Source organism: Elephas maximus, chromosome 3 (assembly GCF_024166365.1).
Source record: "Elephas maximus indicus isolate mEleMax1 chromosome 3, mEleMax1 primary haplotype, whole genome shotgun sequence".
Taxonomy (NCBI): Eukaryota; Metazoa; Chordata; class Mammalia; order Proboscidea; family Elephantidae; genus Elephas; species Elephas maximus.
Window position 1 is genome coordinate 107,510,925 of NC_064821.1, and position 21,113 is coordinate 107,532,037.

The 21,113-nt window shown below is 45.8% G+C and overlaps 1 protein-coding gene across 4 annotated transcripts in view; it reads right to left on the reverse strand.

Moving 5' to 3' along the window:
* The window catches only part of KANK4 (KN motif and ankyrin repeat domains 4), a 93,273-nt gene extending 73,868 nt beyond the window's left edge, over positions 1–19,405 (reverse strand). For 2 of the 4 annotated variants that reach the window (XM_049879444.1, XM_049879445.1), the window contains exon 1: positions 19,052–19,405. The gene's annotated coding sequence lies outside the window, so the exon portion shown is untranslated. The remainder of the gene's footprint in view (positions 1–19,051) is intronic. The other 2 variants (XM_049879442.1, XM_049879441.1) reach the window with 1 other exon arrangement.
* Between the last annotated feature and the right edge of the window lie 1,708 nt (positions 19,406–21,113).

The following is a 21,113-nucleotide window of genomic DNA, read 5'->3' on the forward strand; positions in this document are numbered from 1 at the left end:
TTTGTCTGAGAGACTGGGAAACAGAACTGATAAATTTGATTTATTGGAAGTAGGGGTGGAAGTCCAGGGAGATGATCGGAGTTAGGAAAGGTATTCTCTGTGGAATACCAAAAGGGGGCTTTAGGTGTGTCACTGGGGATAAGAAAAGGGCTAATCATCCGAATGAGACTCAGGGCTAAGCTGAGAAAGCCCACAAGCCCACCAGTGGTGCCAACAGCTGGCCTGGCAGCCACTTCCAATCCAGGACCCTTCCTTCAGTGTCCTAACTCTGTACCGGGCTCTTCCCCACCTCCCCAGCTCCCATTTGCCATCTCCACTGACCTCAGAGTGGCCTCCAAGCCTATCTCCTTCATCTGTGCCCACCAGTCTCTCCCAGCACACTAAGCCCAACAACCTCACAGTATTTCAAACAGCCTTTCCCAGCTGGCCAGACTGGGGTTGATGACCCCCTACATACAGGGGTCCCTCTCAGGAGCTTCCTGCCAACAATTAAGAAAGGAGGCAACACTGGGGTTTTAAAAACCTGCAAGCAGCCATCCAAGATACTATTGGTCTCTATTTGACTGGAACAACAGAGGAAGAAGGAGAGTCAGAGATAGAAGGAGAATATGGTTAACTGCCTCCATGAACAACTGCCTCCTTTGCCATGAGACCAGAAGAACGGGATGATGCCCAGCTACCATTACTGAACATTTTGATCAAAGATTCTACAGAAGAATCCCGATTAAAAGGGTGAAAATGCAGAACAGAATTTAAAATTATCATGGACTCCAGATTTTCTGAAACTATTGCCCTGAGATAACCTTTAAACCTTAAACCAAAAATATCCCCTTAAGTCTTCTTAAAATCAAACAATTGCTTAGCTTAACTAGTAAAGAATGTCTACCTTGAGCATTATGCTCTTTTAAGAACTATCTATATGGGATCAAATTGACAACAGCAACTCAAAAGATTAGGTAGGAACCTTAAGGGGCAGTGAGTTTATGTTAATGGAGGAGGAACAAACCCAGAAAAGGAGGGTGAGAATGATTGCACAACTCCAAGAATGTAATCAATGTCATTGAATTGTACATGTAGAAACTGTTGAATGGGTGTATGTTTTGTTGGGTATATTCTCAACAATAACAAAATTAATAAAATTAAAAAAAAGAATAAAAGAAGGCAACATAACCCACCATGACCAGCATTGAATTGTGAGCTAGGAGCTCTAGATCCTAATCCAGATGTGTCCAGTTTTTCTGGTGAGCTTATGGCATATCACAACTTCTCTGGGCCTCCACTGCTTCATCTGCCACATAAAAATACTGGATTCCCTGAGTGCTGCAAATGGTCAAGCACTTGACTACTAGCCAAAAGGTCGGCAGTTCAAACCCATCCAGTGGTACTTTGGAAGACAGGCATGGCGACCTGCTTCCAAAAGGCCACAGCCTTGAAAATCCTACGAAGTAATTCTCTGGAACATACGGAGTTGCCAGGAGTCAGAATGGACTAGAGAGCAACTTAGAACAAATCTATAGAATTTAGGTAGGATTCAATGAGATAATTGGAGTAAGCATGCTTTTTTAAAGAAGATGCGTTACACAAAATGAAAGAGAATATTAAAATCTAGGGAGGTGAGGGAGTGAAGAGACATGAAAAAGGAAAATTAGGGAGAAGGAAGGAGAAGCCATTTGCAAGATGAGGTATGAACCTGCCCTTGCACTAAGAGGGAGCTGGGTTTCCCCCCTGGCAGGAGGGTGCCCTTGAAGAACCGGCACAAGCCACAGCCTTCCTATCAGTGACAAACATACCTGGCTTCGAGAATTTTCTGGCAGCTGAATAAATAAAATTGATTCCAGGGAAGACGTCCTTAGCAAAACTTGAATGCATCTATTAAGGAATTGCTTAAAATTTTTGTTACTTGAACTGAAGAGGGGATTTAAGCTCCACTTTTTTTATGAGAGGTTATATTCATTCCAGATTCACATACCACCACCCACAGCCCTAGTGAAGGGTCGAGAAGGATGCATCCAAAGAATGAAAGATGTAAGCAAGACCAGGAAGTTCTGCTTTTTCTCAACGGTGCAAAGGGCTCTGTGGGCTTTAGGGAAGCAAGGCTAACACCGATTGCCCAATACACAACAAGCTGTGCTGATCACATTGGCATTTTATTAAATCCTCATTCCAACCTTTGCAGGAAGGAATTATTGTCCCCATTTTATAGAGAAGGAAACTGAGGCTCAGAGGGGCACAGCCGGGATACAAAACATGCTCTTTCAAAATGAAGTCCTAACATATGCTATGACAGGGATGAACCTTGAAAACATTCTGCTGAGTAAAATAAGCCAGACACAAAAGGACAAATATTGAACGATCCCACTTATATAAAATATCTTGAATAGGTGAATTCACAGAGACAGAAAGTGATTAGTGGTTACCAAGGTCCAAGGGAAGTGGGAAATGGGGAGTTATTATTTAGTGGGTACAGCATTTCTGTTTGAACTGTTGAAAAGCTTTGGAAATAAATTGTGGTGATAGTTCAAAACAAAACAAAAAACCTAGCTCTTTTTACTCCACTAGTGTTTCCCATTGCAGACTCTCTTTACATGGGCCTACAGGTATCCTTAGAATCACAAGCAAGTAAAATTTTGATGAAGATCATTCAAAAGCGGTCACAGCAGTACATCAACAGGAACTGCCAGAAATTCAAGCCGGATTCAGAAGAGGACTTGGAACGAGGGATATCATTGCTGATGTCAGCTGGATCATGGCTGAAAGCCAAGAATACCAGAAAGATGTTTACCTGTGTTTTATGGACTATACAAAGGCATTCGACTGTGTGGATCATAATGAATTATAGATAACATTGCAAAGAATGGGAATTCCAGAACACTTAATTGTGCTCATGTGGAACCTGCACATTGACGAAGAGGCACATATTCAATCAGAACAAGGGGATATAGCATGATTTAAAGTCAGGAAAGGTGTGCATCAGGGTTGTATCCTTTCACCACACTTATTCAATCTGTACCTGAGCAAATAATCTGGGAAGCTGGACTATATGAAGAACAGGGCATCAGGATTGGAGGAAGACTCATTAACAGTCTGCATTGTGGATGACACACCCTTGCTTGCTGAAAGTGAAGAGGATTTGAAGCACTTACTGATGAAGATCAAAGACCACAGCCTTCAGTGTGGATTGCACCTCAACATAAAGAAAACAAAAACCCTCACAACTGGACCAATAAGCCACATCATGGCAAACAGAGAAAAGACCAAAGTTGTCAAGGATTTCATTCTACTTGGATCCACAATCGATACCCATGGAAGCAGCAGTCAAGATATCAAAAGACACATGGCATTGGGCAAATCTGGTGCAAAAGACCTTTTTAATTGTTAAAAAGCAAAGATGTCACTTTGAGGACTAAGTTGACCCTGACCCAAGCCATGGTATTTTCAATCACCTCATATGCATGCAAAAGCTGGACAATAAATAAGGAAGACTTGAGAAGAACTGACATGTTTAAATTGTGGTGCTGGCAAAGAATATTGACTATACCATGGACTGCCAAAAAAATGAACAAATCTGTCTTGGAAGAAGTACAACCAGAATGCTCCTTGGAAGTGAGGATGCCGACACTTTGTCTCACATACCTTGAACATGTTATCAGGAGGGACCATTTCCTGGAGAAGGACATGATGCTTGGTAAAGTACAGGATCAGCGAAAAACAGGAAGACCCTCAATGAGATGGACTGACACAGTGGCTGCAACAATGGGCTCAGGCATAACGACAATCCCGAGGATGTTGCAGGATTGGGCACTGTTTTGTTCAGTTGTACACAGGGTTGCTATGAGTTGAAACCAACTCAATGGTAGCTAACAACAATGACAGGTGATATGGGTTTCCTGAGTGGCAAAAACTGTTAAGCACTCAACTACTAGCTGAAAGGTTGGCGATTCAAACCCACCCCGAACTGCCTTGGAAGACAGCCTTGAAAACTCTACGGAGCGGTTCTACTCTGCACATGTAGGGTCTCCATGAGTCGGAATTGACTTGAAGGCAGTGAACAACAACAGGTAGTATAATGACCTGGCAATATGTTCAAACAGGAGCCCTGGTGGCAAAGTGGCTAAGCACTTGGCTATTAACTGAAAGGTCAGCAGTTCGAACCACTAGCTGCTCCATGGGAGAAAGATGTGGCAGTCTACTTTCATAAATATTTACAGCCTTGGAAACCCTATGGGGCAGCTCTACTCTGTCCTATAGGGTTGCTATGAGTTGGAACAGACACAACAGCGAGGGATTTGGTTTTTGGTTTAATACGTTCAAGATAGAGCACTAGGAGAAAAATGTTCCCGAACAGCACGCAAAATATAAACCATATGTATGATTTCTATTCAGGCATATATGGAAATATATCTAGATCTACATAAAGATATATAGTTATATATCATGTAGGTATAGAACCAAGTCTGGAACAATCCACTCCAAACTGCCCCATATGCCCTAACCACCAGTTCCTGACAGTTTCGTGTCTTCTCCTTTATATGGCTCTATATTATTTTAAATGTTTACAACTTATTGGTATGATTTTTAAAATAATTTTTTAATTAAAAAAATTCTCAATGGGGCTCTAATTAAGCTTTTCAAATCATAAAGCACACCCCCCAAAATTATTCAAAAAGTGGAAAAACTCTCTTTTCGATTATTTTCCTTATAAATACATACACACAACAGACAGAAAAACTTCACCTTGTCCTTCAAAAGTTCAATTTTTTTAAGCTTATAAACGTAATAAATAAGATAGTAAAAGTCTTCCAATGTCTTATGGATCAAAATGTATACCCCTAAAATACGTGTTGTAATTTTAACCCCTATACCTGTGGATGTAATCCCATTTGAGAATAGGGTTTTCTTTGTTATGTTACTTAGGCCAAATCAGTGTAGGGTATATCTCAAACCTAACGACTTCAGATATAAAAAGAGCAGATTAACCAGAGAGAAGCAAGCACAAGTGGGGGAAAGATAGATGCCACATGGAAATCTCCAAAGAACTGAAGAACTCGGGCTACAAAAGTTGAGACAATGATTTTCCACCTCAGCCAACAAGGAGAGAGCCTTCCCCTAGAGCTGGCGCCCTGAATTTGGATTTCAAGCTTTCTTTTTTAAACTGTGAGAAAATAAATTTCTGTTCTTTAAAACTACCCATTTGTGGTATTTCTGCTACAGTAGCACTAAGAATCTAAGTTGCAATGCAATGAACATTTGTGAAGGGAGAGTATTTGGGCGTCCTTCCCCGACAGAGACATCAGACACCATGTCTGAGAGCAATGGGCAAAAGGGCCCACCCCAAGACCCTATCATCTCTAGCTTTCCGGCTGTCTCATCCCCACTCTTTCTAGAACATTCTTTTCAAGGCATCCTGCATCAAGTATTTTATTTTCCCAGCCCCTCCAAAATTAAAATTCATTCCGGAGGAACAGTAAAACTAATTCCCTAATCTGATAAAGGAATTACGATGCTTGTGGTTTAGAATTTTCTTTCTTTTCTCGTGTAATACAGTAGCATTTTATTTAGAAGCTTTCTCAGCACAATGTATTAACTCTAGAGTGATATGAATGGTGAGGATTTCAAGTAACCTAATTGGCTGCTGGGAGAAACTACATGAGGTTGCAGGTTTGTCTGAGGGTCACTACTCGCCCCTGGCCAAGTGCTGCCATTTGGGGATTGACTCAGACTCATTTTGTCAGACCTTCTGATTTTTTTTTTCCAAGAGAAGCAAGGAATGTGGATTTATGTAAAATCTGGTTTTTAAATGTTGACATCTAACTTAATTTTTTCTTCCCCTTTTTTTTTTAAACACTGTGCAAGTCAAAACACACATGCATGCCAACTGTCACCATGTGACCGGTAAGGCACTTAAGGTTCTCTCCACCCATCTCTCTAGCCTCCTCTCCGACTCCTCTGCCCCTTGAAAATTCAGCTTACACCTCACCCTGAGCCTTCACACCTCTGTACCTTTGCTCACGAGATACCCTTTGGGTGCCCTTCCTTATCTTCTCATCTTTCAAGGACTTAGTTAAGTCTCACTTCTCTAATTCTTCCTAATCCTAAATATTAATCTCAATTAATAGTGCCCATTTTCCAAGCCCATTCTCTTCAAAAGGTTACTTCTCTGCCCCCTCCCCCACCATTATATTTGCATTGATTCTAGTGCTTCTTACATTCTGCCTCTCCCTGTGGTTATTTCTGCATATTGAATCTTTCTGGTAGATCATAAAAAGAGAAAAGGCCAGTTATAACCTTGGCACTATTATCCTCATTTTACCGGAGAGAAAACCAAAGCTCAATGAATAAGTGAATCATCTTGAGTTTCAGAATACTCGAACCTTTGTGTGTCTCCTAGCCTTCCCTTTGCCCCATCTACCCAGAATCCTCCTCCCCTCTCCATCTGGTAACTCCTACTTAACCTTAAAAACAGCTTTACCTGCCAGCACCCACCACACACACACATCTTCAGGACTACGTCTCCTCTGAATTCTGTGCACCCACAGCACCCTGTAAAACGTTCATCACACCACTCCTCACGCTGTCTTATAATTACCTATTTGATTATTTGTCTCCCCTGCTGGACTGAAAGCTTCTTCTCTAGCAGAGTACTTGGCCTAGAGTAGGTGATCAGTCAGTATTCATTAGATGGAAGGTGGGGAAGAAGGAAGGAGGCAAGGAGGGAAGGAGTGAGTAGCAGGTCACCAGCAGCCAAGAAATGTGAAATATAAGGCTTTGCATGGCTCCAGCCCTATGTCTGCTTTGGGATTGCTGCTAGCTCCTTTGTGCCCTAGGATGAAAGCAGAGAATGGAGAATGGCTCCAGATGCCTCCTCTCCCCGCTCCAAGGTGGCGCAGGCAAATGGCAGGTGCTACTTGGCCTCTGGGCCTCGAGAAAGAGCACTCACCTCTGCTCTTTGCTCCTGGATGTCTGGGCCTAGAGGACAAAGATTTTCTGCATCAGTCAGGCTTTGTTTTGGAAGGATAACTTCAGTTATGATGGATGATGGTGGGGATGAGCCTTCCCCAGAGGCTGGCAGGAAAGTGAACTAGAGAAGCTCACAGCAGGCCTGGTGGGTGGAGAAGGGCTGATAACAATTCCCATTGCCCAGGGCAGCTGCCTGATCAGAAAATGTACCTTCTCCAAATCAGGACACGGGGGAGGGATGCATCCTCTATCAGAAAACCCTAGAAGTGAGGTGCTGTGCTGGTTGCTAGAAAACTCTTGTGCTGGACCAGGCTGCTCCTCCTCCTGGACCCTCTCCCTGGCCCAGGCTGAAGAGAACCACCCAGGTCTCAGGAGAACAGGCAGGGAATCTAGCCCAGGTTGATGTTCTCAAAAGCCCAGCTGGGGTTACACAGTTATGGTACCCTCTAACAACCAGAGGGTTAAAGAAGACTCTGTTCCCCTCTGTCCCCCAAAAGTCAAGCCAGAGGGGAAATGCCCAGAAAGAGGACCTCAGAGAATTTGCCTCAGGGCACATGACCTGGGAGAAAGGCCTACAGTTCACTCCCTGCCCATCCACATACTTCCGGGGCCCTCCCAGAGCACATGCAGGATTCCTAGGCCGCCTCCTACTCAGAGCCCCCATTTAAACAGCTGGGGGAGGGGCAGGGTCCTCCTCACTTCCCCTTTCTCTGCCCTCTTTTTTCCTCCATCTTTCCCCCTTTGTGTCCCACCCAGAACCTTCCTCTCAGGCTCCCCAGGGTTTCAATCGTTACCTCAATGATACATTTAAAAATACCTGACTCTCACTGAGAACCTTGGGTGAGCCTAGCATCTGCAGATACATTGGTGTTGTTCTTGTTGTTAGGTGCCCTCCAGTCGGTTTCCACTCATAGCGACCCTATGTACCACAGAACAAAACGCTGCCCCGTCCTGTGTCATGCCCTCAATTGCTGTTATGCTTGAGCCCATTGTTGCAGCCACTGTGTCAATCCATCTCGTTGAGGGTCTTCCTCTTTTTCGTTGACCCTGTACTTTACCAAGCATGATGTCCTTCTCCAGGGACTGATCTCTCCTGACAACATGTGCAAGTATGTAAGACATAGTCTCACCACCCTTGCTTCTAAGGAGCATTCTGGTTGTACTTCTTCCAAGACAGATTTGTTTGTTCTTTTGGCAGTACATGGTATATCCAGTATTCTTCGCCAACACCGCAATTCAAAGGTGTCAGTTCTTTTTCTGTCTCCTTTATTCATTGTCCAGCTTTCGCATGCATATGATGCGATTGAAAATACCATGGCTTTGGTCACGTGCACCTTAGTCTTCATTCAGGGTGACATCATTGCAGGTATATTAGCTCAGTAAATCATCAACAAACCAGTAAGGTAGGATCTTTTAACCCATCTTAAAGGCAAAAAAAATGAGGTTCAGAACCATTTTGTAATTATAAGGAGGAAAAAAAAAATACTTTAGATGAAAGTGAGCACATTACATAAACAATACTTTACATATACATATATATATGTATATATTATATATGGCTGAAAAGCCTTGGTGGAGTAGTGGTTAAGACCTTGGCTACTAACCAAAAGGTCAGCAGTTCAAATCCACCAGCCATTCCTTGGAAACCCTAGGGGGCAGTTCTACTCTGTTCTATAGGGTCGCTGAGTCGGAACCAATTCAAAGGCAACAGGTTTGGGTTTTTTTTGTTTTGTTTGTTTGTTTGTTTGTTTTGGTGGCACAGTGGTTAAGAGCTCTGCTGCTGCTAACCAAAAGGTCAGCAGTTCAAATCCACCAGCCGCTCCTTGGAAACCCTATGGACCAATTCTACTCTGTCTTATAAGGTCAATATGAGTTGGAATCGACTTAATGGCAACAGGTAGGGTCTGGTTTTATCTATATAAATGAAAACCAAGACTTCCACTAGGGGCTAGAGATCAAATAATCCTACTGAACTGAGAAAGAAAAAAAGCGGTATTAACTACTTATTATGTCCAAGTGCATTTTCCCATTTCATCCTTAGGTAATTTCTTATTATTCCCATTCTAAAAAAAAAATTTTTTTTTTCTTTTTTTTTTATAGATGAGGAAACTAAGGGGTAAAGGGATGAGATGAATTAAGTGCATTCTTTTTTTTTTTTTTACTGTACCCTGCAGCTGGTCTCACCGTAGCAGGTTAACAGGTTCCCCTTGGGGTAACGTATTTGCATTTTGACAAAAGCTCTCTGGAGAAGACAAAAGACTGGCTCTAAAGCGGGAATGTCAGGGCTCAGCTCTAGCCAGTGCAGAGCTCTCAGGGCAGGCGCCTTATGGCCCCACAAGGCATCACCCCGAAGGCGGCCACCCACAACCTGACTAACACAAGGCTCCATTCAGCAGCTGGCAAAGCAGATGGGCACAGGGGGTAGAGTGAGGGGGAAGAAGTGTAGGGGTCATGGAAGGTCAGCCCAGAGGCTAGAGTGGGGGAGAGAAAGCAACCTCGGAAGAATGTGGGTTCAGGTGCTCTGCGCATGCACCCTTGCCCAAAAATATCAGCCCTCTTAACCGTGGCACAGACAGCTAGGCGCTGGGCTACTAAAAGAAAGGCCGGTGGTTGGAACTTACCCAGAGGTGCCTCAGAAGACAGGCCGGGTGATCTGTTTCCAAGAGGTCACAGACTTGAAAACCCTATTGAGCAGTTCCACACTGACACACATGGAGTTACCATGAGTCAGAATCAACTCAATGAGTTTTAACAGTATGGAAGAAACGTTTCCATCCTTTAGTGTCAGGGCATTGCAGAGTGCTAGAGCAAGAGGCCTGGAGTTTTCATTCCAGCTCATTCACTTCCTGTGCAACCCAGAGCCTGCCACATACCCTCTGGTCTTCAATGTCCTCATCTATACGATAATGGGTGGCCTAGGTCACCCGGGAGGTCTCCTCCACCTTGAATATGATACAGCCACATATGAGCCCTATGAACCCAGCACCTGGAGAGGCAGCGTTACTGGCCAAGGGTGGGAGGATCATTGAGAGAGAGGGAAAAAGAAGCAAGAGCCAAAGAAAGGTGAGAGACGAACTCTAGGTGATGGGACTCAGAACAGGGGACCTGGGGGTCACAGGGGTGCCAAGAATGGGTAGTGAGGTCCTGAAAGGGGAATCAGAGGACACCATTTGATCACTGTCATTTGATTGTCAATTAATGGTGTCAAAGAAAAAAAAAATGGTGTCAAGGGCACCATTAATTCACTGCCATTTCTTAGGGTTCTTCTGAAAAGAAGTCCACACCAGATGCAGCACTGGGCACTGGGGATGTAGAGAGCAAGCTCTCAGCCAGAAGAGACAGCCATAAAAAAAAAAAATACACACACTGAAATAAGGAATTCTTAACAGGCAAGAGCAGAATGCTATGAAGAGTGGTGCCTACTCACCACAGGAAGTTTGAGGGAATCAGGAAGACCCTCCTGAGGATGTTTCATAAGATATTGAGGATTTCACCCTGTGTAAGAGGAAAGTAGCTTTACTCAACCTGAGAGAACAGCATCCAAGTGGAGCTGAAGCACTAGGGAGATATTTAAGCTGAGGAAGCAGCTATCATTCTCTCCATGCCACAGATTCAAAAACTGAGGCTTAGCAAGATTACAGCCAGAAGGTGGCAGAACTAGAATTAGAGGCCAGGTCTGCCTCACTCCACAGCTTTTGCTTTTAATTTTTATCCTACCCTCACTGTGGGTTAAGGGTGAGGAGAGGAAGAGAGGAGACATAGGAACGGGCAATAGAATGGATTGTGGAGGATGGGGTAAACACTTCCCACCCAAAACAAAATGGCAGCCAGAGTTCTTCCAAATACACTCTTCTTCTGTGGTTGCCTGTAGCAGTTTTTAAGAGCACAGGGTTCTAGAACCATCCGGCTCTGGGCTTAGATCCTGGCTCCACCACTTGATCCCTCTGTGACCTACAGCAAGTATTTAACATCTTAGAGCCTCACTTTGCTCACCAATAAAATGGGAATGATGCAGACATTCTTTATTGGATAGTTGGTAAAGATTAAATGGCTGCTATATTTGAGAGGCTTGGCAGTGTCTTGGCACTTGTTAAGCTCTCAATAAAAGATAGCTAAAACCAGCCATTAATCCAATGTTGCTCCAATGCACTCTCCTCTCTGCTGGCTTTACTCTCAAAATCAACATCTGTCCAGTCTTCCCACATCCTCTCCACTCCCAGCTCAGGAGTCCCTCCCTCCCCCTTATCTGCCTCCTTTTCGTTCCCTCCATTTCAAGAACCCACTTCAAAGCTATTTCTTCCTGTGTTTTGCCTCCTTCCTTTTTTTTTAGGATGCTAGTTTGTATTTGATCAAGTGATTCATCAATTAGCCTACTCAAACTCCTTAACCTCTCAGAAGAGAAGTGACCATTAAGGGGTTATTTCAACGGACTATTTTCATGGGATCTGCCAGACAATAAGCGCAGGGGCTGGTGGGTTTGTGGACTGATGGGAATTACCTAACAACTTGCCCACGCGTGCCTGCAATTTATAAATTAACCGCATCAAAATCTTCTACCCAAGCCACAAATTATGTGCTTTTACAAATCTGCCAAACTATTAAATGGAATGTACTTTTGCTGAAGAATGTCTCCCACTAGTTCAACAGAGATAGATGGGCAAACGAAAGGTTAGAGTAAGGGAGGGTGGGAAGCAGCGAACTGTGTTCCTTTCAGGGGTTCTTAACTTTTTTGTGCAGTGGACAACGTTGTCATCCAGGTGAAGCCTATGCATAAAATATTTAAAATGCATAAAATACAATACACAGTTTGACGACAAAGGAAACCTATTAAGTTTTAATACAATTATTAAATTTTTAAAACAAACGTGTAATACAGTCATAATGTATTTGTGCTTCTTTATTAACGCACTAAATAAAAAGCTCTTGCAGCAGGTATAATAACTAATGGAACTTCAAGACCGTGATGGGTATAAATAATATTTCAAGATATCTGCAGTAACTGAACTGTGATACGAAAATATCTGTGCTTTCTGTGTTGGTGACAAACTAACAGCTACTGCAAATACACTGTGGTTTGTTACCTACCTTCATAACCAAAGGAAATGCTAAACAAAGATGTTATTTTTTTCCCCAACCAAATTCACAGACACTTCCACATTCTGTACATAAACCCCTTGAAGCTGTTGACCCCAGGTTAAGAATCCCTAAGTGCTTTATAACTCTTGTAAGTATTTACAAACAGTCAAGTGCTAGACTTGGCCGAAATATTTGTGGTTCGGACCCACCTAGAAGCTCCTTGGAAGTAAGCCTGGCTATCTGTCCCAAAAGGTCAGTCTTGAAAACCCCCTAGAGCAGTTCTACTCTGCACACATGGGGTGGCCAGGGGTCAGAATCAACTCAATGGCAACTAACAATAACAACATTTGTACTGGGTGTATTCCTGAGTTGTAGCTCACCTTCATCCTCTTCTTGGAGGAGTCTCCACCCACACCCCTAAAAGGTCAAATTCTGTACCATCTGTCTCTCCTCTCCCTGCTTCCATCCCACCCCCAGGCTGATCAGAGACCCACCAAGACACAGCTTGGAGAGAAAGCCTCAGCTTCCAGAGAACTGGACAAAGACAATGAGATCCTGCCCAGAATTCAAACTAAGAGACAAAGAGGAGAGGTTCACGGCATGCAGGACAAGAAGGAGGGGAGAGGCAGGTGCTGAGGTGAGCTGTTGGCACTTAAAGGTAAATTCACAGCATGAAGAACAGTGACCTGCTGCATGGTGGAGTCGCCTCAAATTCAGAACCCTCTGCACTCTGCTCAGGGATGCCTGACTTATTCCAGGTCTGCACTTAGATATCAGTAGGTATCTTCATTAGACCTGGCTTGAGGGGGTCTCTGCTTCTGTATTGTTATTGTTAGCTGCTATTGAGTCAGCCCCAACTCATGGTGACCCCATGCATAATGGGATAGGACCATTGTGACTGACAGCATTTTCATTGGCTGATTTCCAGAATTAGATCACCAGGCTTTTCTTCCTAGTCTGATTTAGTCTGGAGGCTCCACCGAAACCTCTTCAGCAACATAGCAACACACACGACACTGTAGTGACTGGGCGTGACGGGTGGTGGCTCTGCATGAGGTGCATTAGGTAGGAATTGAACCTGAGTCTCCTGCATGGAAGGGGAGAATTCTACCACTGAACCGCCACTGCCTTGCTTTCTGTATTAGAAGACCCCTAAGTCCATAACGGAAGGAGCCCTGGTGATGCAGTGATTAAGTGCTTGGCTGCTAGCTGAAAGGTTGATGATTCTAACTCACCAGCCGCTCCACGGGAGAAAGACGTGGCTTTCTGCTTCTGTATAGATTACAGCCTTGGAAACCCAAGGGGCAGTTCTACTCTGTCCTGTAGGGTCGCTCTGAGTCAGAACTGACTTCATGGCAATAGGCCAATGGGTAAGTTCATACTGGAATCCCTAGGTGGCATAAAATGTTAACACTCTCAGCTGCTAACCAAAAGGCCGGAGATTTGAGTCCACCCAGTGTCATCTCAGAAGAAAGGCCTGGTGATCTACTTTTAAAAAAACATCCACTGAAAACCCTACACAGCACAGTTCTACTCCATCACACATGGGGTCACCCTGAGTCAGAGTCAATTTGCCGGCAACTGGTAAGTCTGCAGAAACCCTGGTGGCGTAGTGCTTCAGTGCAATGGCTGCTAACCAGAAGGCTGGCAGTTCCGATCCACCAGGTGCTCCTTGGAAATTCTTTGGGAAGTTCTACTCTGTCCTATCACGTCGGAATCTTTTTTTTTTTTCTTGGTAAGTCTGTATTATCAGTACCATTTTATAGACGAGGAAACTAAAATTCAGTGAACTTGAGTAATTTGTTTAGGCTCACACGCTAGTTAACACTGGAGTCACTTTCTCTTTCTCTGCTCTGCCCCTTTTTTGGAGGACAGGGGAGTGATGCCTTCACATATTTATTTATTGAAAGTCACACGAATGATACAAGAAAGCAAACTCTTCAAATATTTGGACATTACTAATAAAATGCCCCTCTGCCCCCCCAACACACACACACTGAATATTGTATCTAATAAAGCCAGACCCTGGCCATACTGGATTTGTACTCAGCCACCACCCAATTCTACATTCTTTCTCTTTTAAATCTTTCCCCAAGAGTCAGATGGCTACATTTCTTAGGGGGAAGAGGTGGGGACTAAGGAGTAGCCAATGAGCACAGCACCTGGAAACACTCAGCCCTGTTGCCTAGTGCCCTGCTTATGAAAATCAAAATTGATTTCACTGAGAGCTGGCGTCCCTGGACTGCGGGGCCTGCACTCACAGAAAGAAGGCTGCTCCGTTATCTTTGTGTGCAACAAATTCTCCCCAATCCTATATTTCTCTGCCCCCTTGCCACTTGATGTCAGAGTAACAAACTAGAAATACATACCAAAGGAAACTCTACCAAGGGTCCTTCCCTCACAAAGGGTGGGAGGTGGGGGGCGGGGGCACAGCCACATTAAAAAAAAAATTCAATCAATAAGTTTTATTTACCTTTGGAAAAATAATGGAGAGGGGTTGAAAATTGGGATTTATGTTTTCTCCCACAATGGCTGTGTCCCCAGAAAGCTATTAGAAGGGCAGGACCCAGGGCAAGGGCAAGACAGTCAGGTGTTCCCTTTTAAAATAGACTCCTTCCCCTTGGAGAAGGAAGGCTCAGCCAGCTTCTTCAGACACCACCAATCCATAACTGCCTGGGTATCACATTAACCATCTACTTGAATTCTTGGGGCAGCATTTATTTTATCCTGGAAACTGCAACAGGCCTGTTTTTGGCAGCAGAACCCCTCTTCTTCCCTTTAATCCCACTTTGAAATATTATCTGTTTAGACTAGAAGCTCTTCACAGAAAAGAAGCCTTTTAGTCCAAACTCTGGGTCTGGGAGTTTACAATTAGCATCTGAGGTGCAGAGAGGTTAGGGTCCAGCTGTAAATCACATGGCTAGTTAGCAACAGTTCTAGAGTCCAGTCCCAGGACCCCCTGGCCTCCGAACCAGTGTCTCTTCCCACAAACTCTACTATAGAATAGCAAAATGTGGTTAGCGGTTTTGTCTCCATAGATGGCTCCATAAAAACCCAGCCTTATTGCTTATCAGTTCCATGACCCCAGGCAAGTCACTTAACCTCTCTGAGCCTCACTCTCCTCATCTATAAATTGGAGATTATGATAGTAACTGTATCTAGGATTACTGCAAGGATTCAATGTGCCACTACTTGGCACACTTAATAATAGTGTACACTACTATAGGGTCTCTATGAGTCGGAGTCGACTGGACGGCAATAGGTTTGGTTTTTTTTTTGTTATTATGTTGTACTGTTCTTGTTTCACCTATGAAATTTAGCAGATCAGTCATCTGAAATGTAATAATAACTATATCCACACAACAACCTAGAGACCAGCAAGAAGAGTATGTTATCAAACCCATTTTACAGGTAAGGAAATTGAGGCCCCTAGAAATGACTATTACATGTAAAAGTGACCTCTTCCCCCCACAGAGGAGAACCACATTTGTACAAGTATACACTCCATGACCGTTCCTTATAAACTGGAATCAACACAATGCCTGGCGCAGAGCAGAGATTCAATGAAGCTTTGATGGATGAGGGAATTACTGAATAAATGAAGAGCCTGACCTGGAGATAAGAATGATGTAGCCTGAAGTAGGTGTCTTGTTGCAGAAAGCCAGAGGTAGGCAGGCAAGAGCTCCAGTGGCAGCAAGCACTACGGCCCATTCTCTCCGTCTACCCTGTGGGGAAGAAGCCGCTGACAAGGCCAAGAGCTAGGCCCCTGATCTCAATGATTCCATCCAGAGCATCTCCCAGCCTGCCCACAGAAGATAACCGTGAAGCACATGTGACCGTCCTCCAGCTAAAACAGATGTAATAACGTTGTAGGCAAGAGGTGGGGAGCGGGCCAGGGAGATGCCCCATCTGTCTTCCTAATTGTCAACTCTGCCCATAATAAGACTTTTCTCCCTGTCTCACCTTAGGCTGCTGCTGAACTGAAGCAAAACCAAGATATCCATCTTCTAGCCATGAGCAGCAGCTTTTCACCAAGTGCCAGGGACAAAAGGAGGCTGCTTAGTTAAGAGAAGGAGAGAGAGCTAGAAGGAGCCCTGGACTGGGGGTCAGGGGCCCAGGTCCATGCTTTTAAATAGCTGTAGGTGCTTAGGCAAATCACTTCTCCTCACTGGGCCTCGGCTTCCTTTAAAGTTAAAGTCCAAAGTTCCAGAAATGGGGTCAGTGAACCATATGATATTGTTTGTAACATATTTTAGGTTATATGCATTTGGAGGAGAGTGCCCCTAATTTTCAATAAGGGATATTTGACATCCCTATTTGTGGGCTGAGACCCCCATTACAATAAGTTAAGAAGTACTGGACAAGATGGTTTCTGTCCAATGAACATTTGTTCACACCTTCTGGGCACTTGACAGGAGCTTTGGTGGCACAGTGGTTAAGGGGTCAGCTGCTAACCAAAAGGTCTGCAGTTTAAACCCACCAGCCACTCCACAGGAGAAACACGTGGCAGTCTGTTTCCTTAAAGATTGCAGCCTAGGAAACCCTAGGGGGCAGTTCTACTCTGTCCTATAGGGCCGCTGTGAGTCAGATTTGACTCGATGGCAATGGTCTGGGTAGGCACTTGAGACACAAATATGAACACGAAAGTTCTACTTTTCACATGCTCAATGGTACAGAAGCATGTCCAGGGAGCTTCAGAAACAAAGCAGAGGCAGCTTTTGACTCTGCTTGGTCAGGAAAGCCCTTCCAGGGGAACACCTCACTCTTAATGTTGAAATTGAAGGCTACATGTGCATTCAGTGGGCCAACAAGCAGGAAGAGCATTTAGAACAGCGTGTGCATAGGTAGTGAGTGTGCCAGGAAGTGCTGCAAGTATGTGTGAGTAGAACATACAGGTTGCTCACTGAGGAGGGTGGGGGAAGGGGGATGGAGAGGAAGGGTGGCAGAGGCCAGAAATGAGACTTCAAAGGAAGGCAGGACCCAGCTTAGGAAATGCCATGTATGCCCCCCTAAGGAATTTTACATGGTAGGCAATGAGTTCTTTCTAGTTTTAACAGTCTGGGTGAGCCACCACTCCCAGCATGTATCTACCTAAATGTTGGGCAGAGACCTTGATCTTTGTGAGCTCAATGGGCAGTAGGGAAAGAGGAGAGGACAGAGCTGCCATCTCTTGGCACTAGGAGCTGGCATGAGCTGTCCAACCAAGGCGCAGTAGTAAGCGCATGCATGAGGTGTGACTTCTGCCAGCTGCCTGTTAGTATTTCCCTTTTTTTCTCCCTGCACTGTGTCTCAGCCATGGGGACTCCAACTGTTCATTATTATGGCAGAGAAAGGAGGGCCCTGGTTGGCCCACTCAATGAGATGCAGGGCTAAGGCGCATGCCCAGTGGGGCACTCTGGTCAGCACTCAGTAAACACAAGCTTTCCATCCCTCTAATGGTCTCTGTTACTTGCCTCAGGGTCCTCTCACATGCCATTCCTTCCCACCCGCTGCATCTAGTTAAGTGCAATCAGCCTTCATACTGAGCAACTACTGGACCTATCACAGCCTCTAAGAGCCTTTTTTCTTGCAAACAACCTAGAACTATTCATAATTCTATATTTATTTGAGTGATTGATTCATGTCAGTCTTGGCTACTGTGATTGCAAGCTCCATGAGGCCAGAGGGTGAGTGTCAGGTTTGTTCATTTCTGTATCCTACTACCATGACCACTGCCTGGCACAGAATAAATTACTTGTTGATTGAATGAAAGTCTGGTCTGAACCCTGAGCCGTTCCCCCAAGTAACTACCCCCACACCTCCCAAATAATCCAGGAGGTAAGAGTTATAGGAGTTGGTCATGAGCAAGAGGACTGGACTTGAGAAGGCAAAAGTAGAGCAGACTCTGTCTCTATTCCAAGAGTATATCTATGTTCTCCTCTGTGGATGATTTGAGAGACTCTGAGGAACCCGGACTGGATTTACCCAGGCAAGTTCCTAGCAACTGGGTTTAATTCAAGATGCTTTCTCCTCTCAACCTGTTCACTGGCTGCCTCTGGCTCTCCCCTGGACACACTTGCTCAGTAGGGAAGGACTTTGCCCAGGCCTCAGAGAGTCACTGGAGGGGGCACTGGATGTTTTTCTTCTCTCCTGGAAAATGCCTCCTCCTCTCCCTCCAGGCCTGCACCCTAGAGTGCTGGGGGACTAAGACCATCCATTCCTGCCACCCTGGCAGATGCCCAGGGCAAGAGCAGGTGCAGACCAGGTGTAAGGGCTCTGTGGCTGGATTTTCCAACTCCCACACTCCGTAACTGGCCACTCTGAGGGAAGAAAGTACTTGGGGTCAAAGGTTTGACCTTAGGGGAGAAGCAAGATGAAAAGATTCTCGCCAAGTGGCCTGAAGGCCTCCCCCCACCCCCACCCTCAAGCGCACCCAGCCCGCGAGGCTCCACTGCCTCCATCCAAGGTCGCGGCCCTACCAGAGCGCTGGAAAGTTCAGCCAGAGGCCGAGGGGTCCCAGGGTAGGAACTGAGAGCTGAATTTTGTGTAACTAGACTAAGAGGACAGTTCCAGACATTTCTGGAACTGGCGGTTGCGTGCCTCCAGTCCTGCAAGCTGCATCCTGGACCGCAGCGCCCAGCTCAGAAAAGCTGGACGGGGGTTGCACCGCCAGAGCCGCAAGGACAACCGGCCTCCGCCTCTCAGCGGGTCTCCGCCCTCCCCAGAATTGAGGCCCTTGGAGCCAAATCGAGGCAGGAAGGGGAGCGGCTCCCACCCTTGAGCAGCCCGCGCAGTCTTGTCGGCCCCCACCTCCCCGGTTGGTTCCCCGCCCTAGGCTCCCAGGGGGGCGCGAGGTCAGCCCCGATTGCCGCAGCCTCCGCCTTAAGGGGAGTCGGGGACGCGGCGCTGTGGAGGAGGGCGAGGCGGGCGGTGGAAGCGAGAGGGGAGCAGCCGAGCGCCAGACTCGGGTAGCCCAGAGCTGGGTGCTGGGACGCCTCAGTCAACGCACTGCCCCAGGCGGGGGTCGCACGGCTCTTACCTTGGTGAGCTGCGGGGGTCGCGTGCAGTTGGGGCGAGAAGCGGCCGGGCGCACACCCGGGCTTCGAGGCGCATGCAACCTCCGGGTGCACAGTCCTCGTCCGGGGCGCGCACCCCAGGCTGGAGCACACTCAGCGTTCTGGGCGCGCACACCCGCCAGGCGCCCTCTCGCCTGCGGGCTTGGCGTGGGTTCCGAGCGCACACCCTGCGGGGCACACCCACCGCGGCGGGCGCGGGCGGTTTAGGCGCGGTTGCGGGACTGGCCCGGCACGGCCAGAGCAGGCATCGCCCGGTGTCTCCAGCTGCCAACACCGCCCGAGTCCCCGCCTTCGCTAGGAGAGAAAAAAAAAAGACTCCTGACGCGGCGCGGGCTTCGGTGTGTAGGAAGGGGCAGAATTTCGAAACCGGGGGGAGGGTCTTAGCCTTGATAAACTCAAAAAGCCCTTGGACTGCCTCTGGAAGAAAAACTTTTTTGAAAAAAGACCAGAAAACTCCTGTGTATAGCGGTTTTCAGATTTCCAAAGTGCTTTGACATACATATATCTCAGTTCATCTTTACCTACAACAGTTAGTTGTGTGTGTGCGGGGGAAATTTTGCCCTCGTTTTACGGGCGAGTGACAGCATCGGACAAGGTAATGACTTAGCCACGTGCAATGAGGTGCCACACTTCGCAGTGGGTTTTCCTAATCCCGGGTGGGTTGTGAGTGGCGAAGTAACAAAACCTTTATTCCTCCTAAGTCTTTGTCCATTTCCTTTTTTTCTTCCCAGTTATTCCTGTGGTCCCACGCAGGAATGCTAAATCTTTCACTTCTTACTCCCACCTTCCAGTGACCCTCTTTATCTCTTCTAAGTATTTGCATTTCAATCACTGCCCTTGAATGACCAGCTCACCTGGTGCCAGGCTCTGTGCACGTAACCCTAAGAGAAAAGAACTGGCACTAACCCATTTTACAGATGAGGACAAACAGGCATGGGAGGGATAGAGTGGAACAGAACCTGTAAGGCTCCAGATCCCAGCTCCCCATCGGTCTGCACTTCTCAAAAGGCCCATTGGCACACGTTATACTTGGCCAAAGAGGTTTGGCATTGTGACCCCGAAGGGGAGGATAATTCGGGGTAAGGGATACATCCAGGCTTTTTTTTTTTTTTTTTTACAGAAGCATGGTTATTAGAACAGTTTTATTTTCACTAGGGCTTTGCAGCACCACTCACCTGTCAGTTTGTCCTACTGTGGTGGCTTCCATGTTACTATGATGCTGGAAGCTATGCCACCAGTATTTCAAATACCAGCAGGGCCACTTGGACAGGTTTCAGCAGAGCTTCCAGTCTAAGACAGGCTAGAAAGAAAGGCCTGGTGATCTACTTCCAAAAGTTAGCCTATAAAAACCTATGGATCACAACCGAATATCGTCTGATATAATGCTCTAAGATGAGTCCCCTGCGTTGGAAGGCACTTCACAATAGCTGCAACAGGGGGTTCAAGCATACCAATGATCATTAAGATGGCCAATGACCAGGCAACATTTTGTTCTCTTATACATAAGGTCGTCATGAGTCAGAGCCAACTCTACCACAACTAACAACAATAGGGCTTTATTAGAAGTAAATCAGTTGCCCCATGGCAACAGAAGCTTGGCCCCAGTATTGGGAGAGAGTAGGGAGTGGTGGGGACTGTGGTAAACTTGAGGATAGATCCAGGCTCCTGCCCAAAGTAAAGGGAGCAGCTACTACTTAGTTCTAGTCATTTTTGCCATCCAGGACAAGGAGTTAATATTGCCAGTCTTCCCATTTTTTAATGAAGCCATAAATCCAGATACTTAAGTGAAGTCTTCCAATTCATTGGCAACTTATTTTAACATAGGCCTACTTTGTTCAAGCCAAATGGAGTAAGTCTATGGATCAGATCCAGCCCTCGGCCCAGGAGTCTGTGATCTCTGGTTTCGGGTTCTTCACGCTATTTCATTTGGCCTTCCCAACTCCCTTGTGAGATGGATAAGGTGTGCGTTACTCTGTCCATTTTGGGGAAGAGGAAACTGGTTCAGATGGGTTGGGTAATTAACTA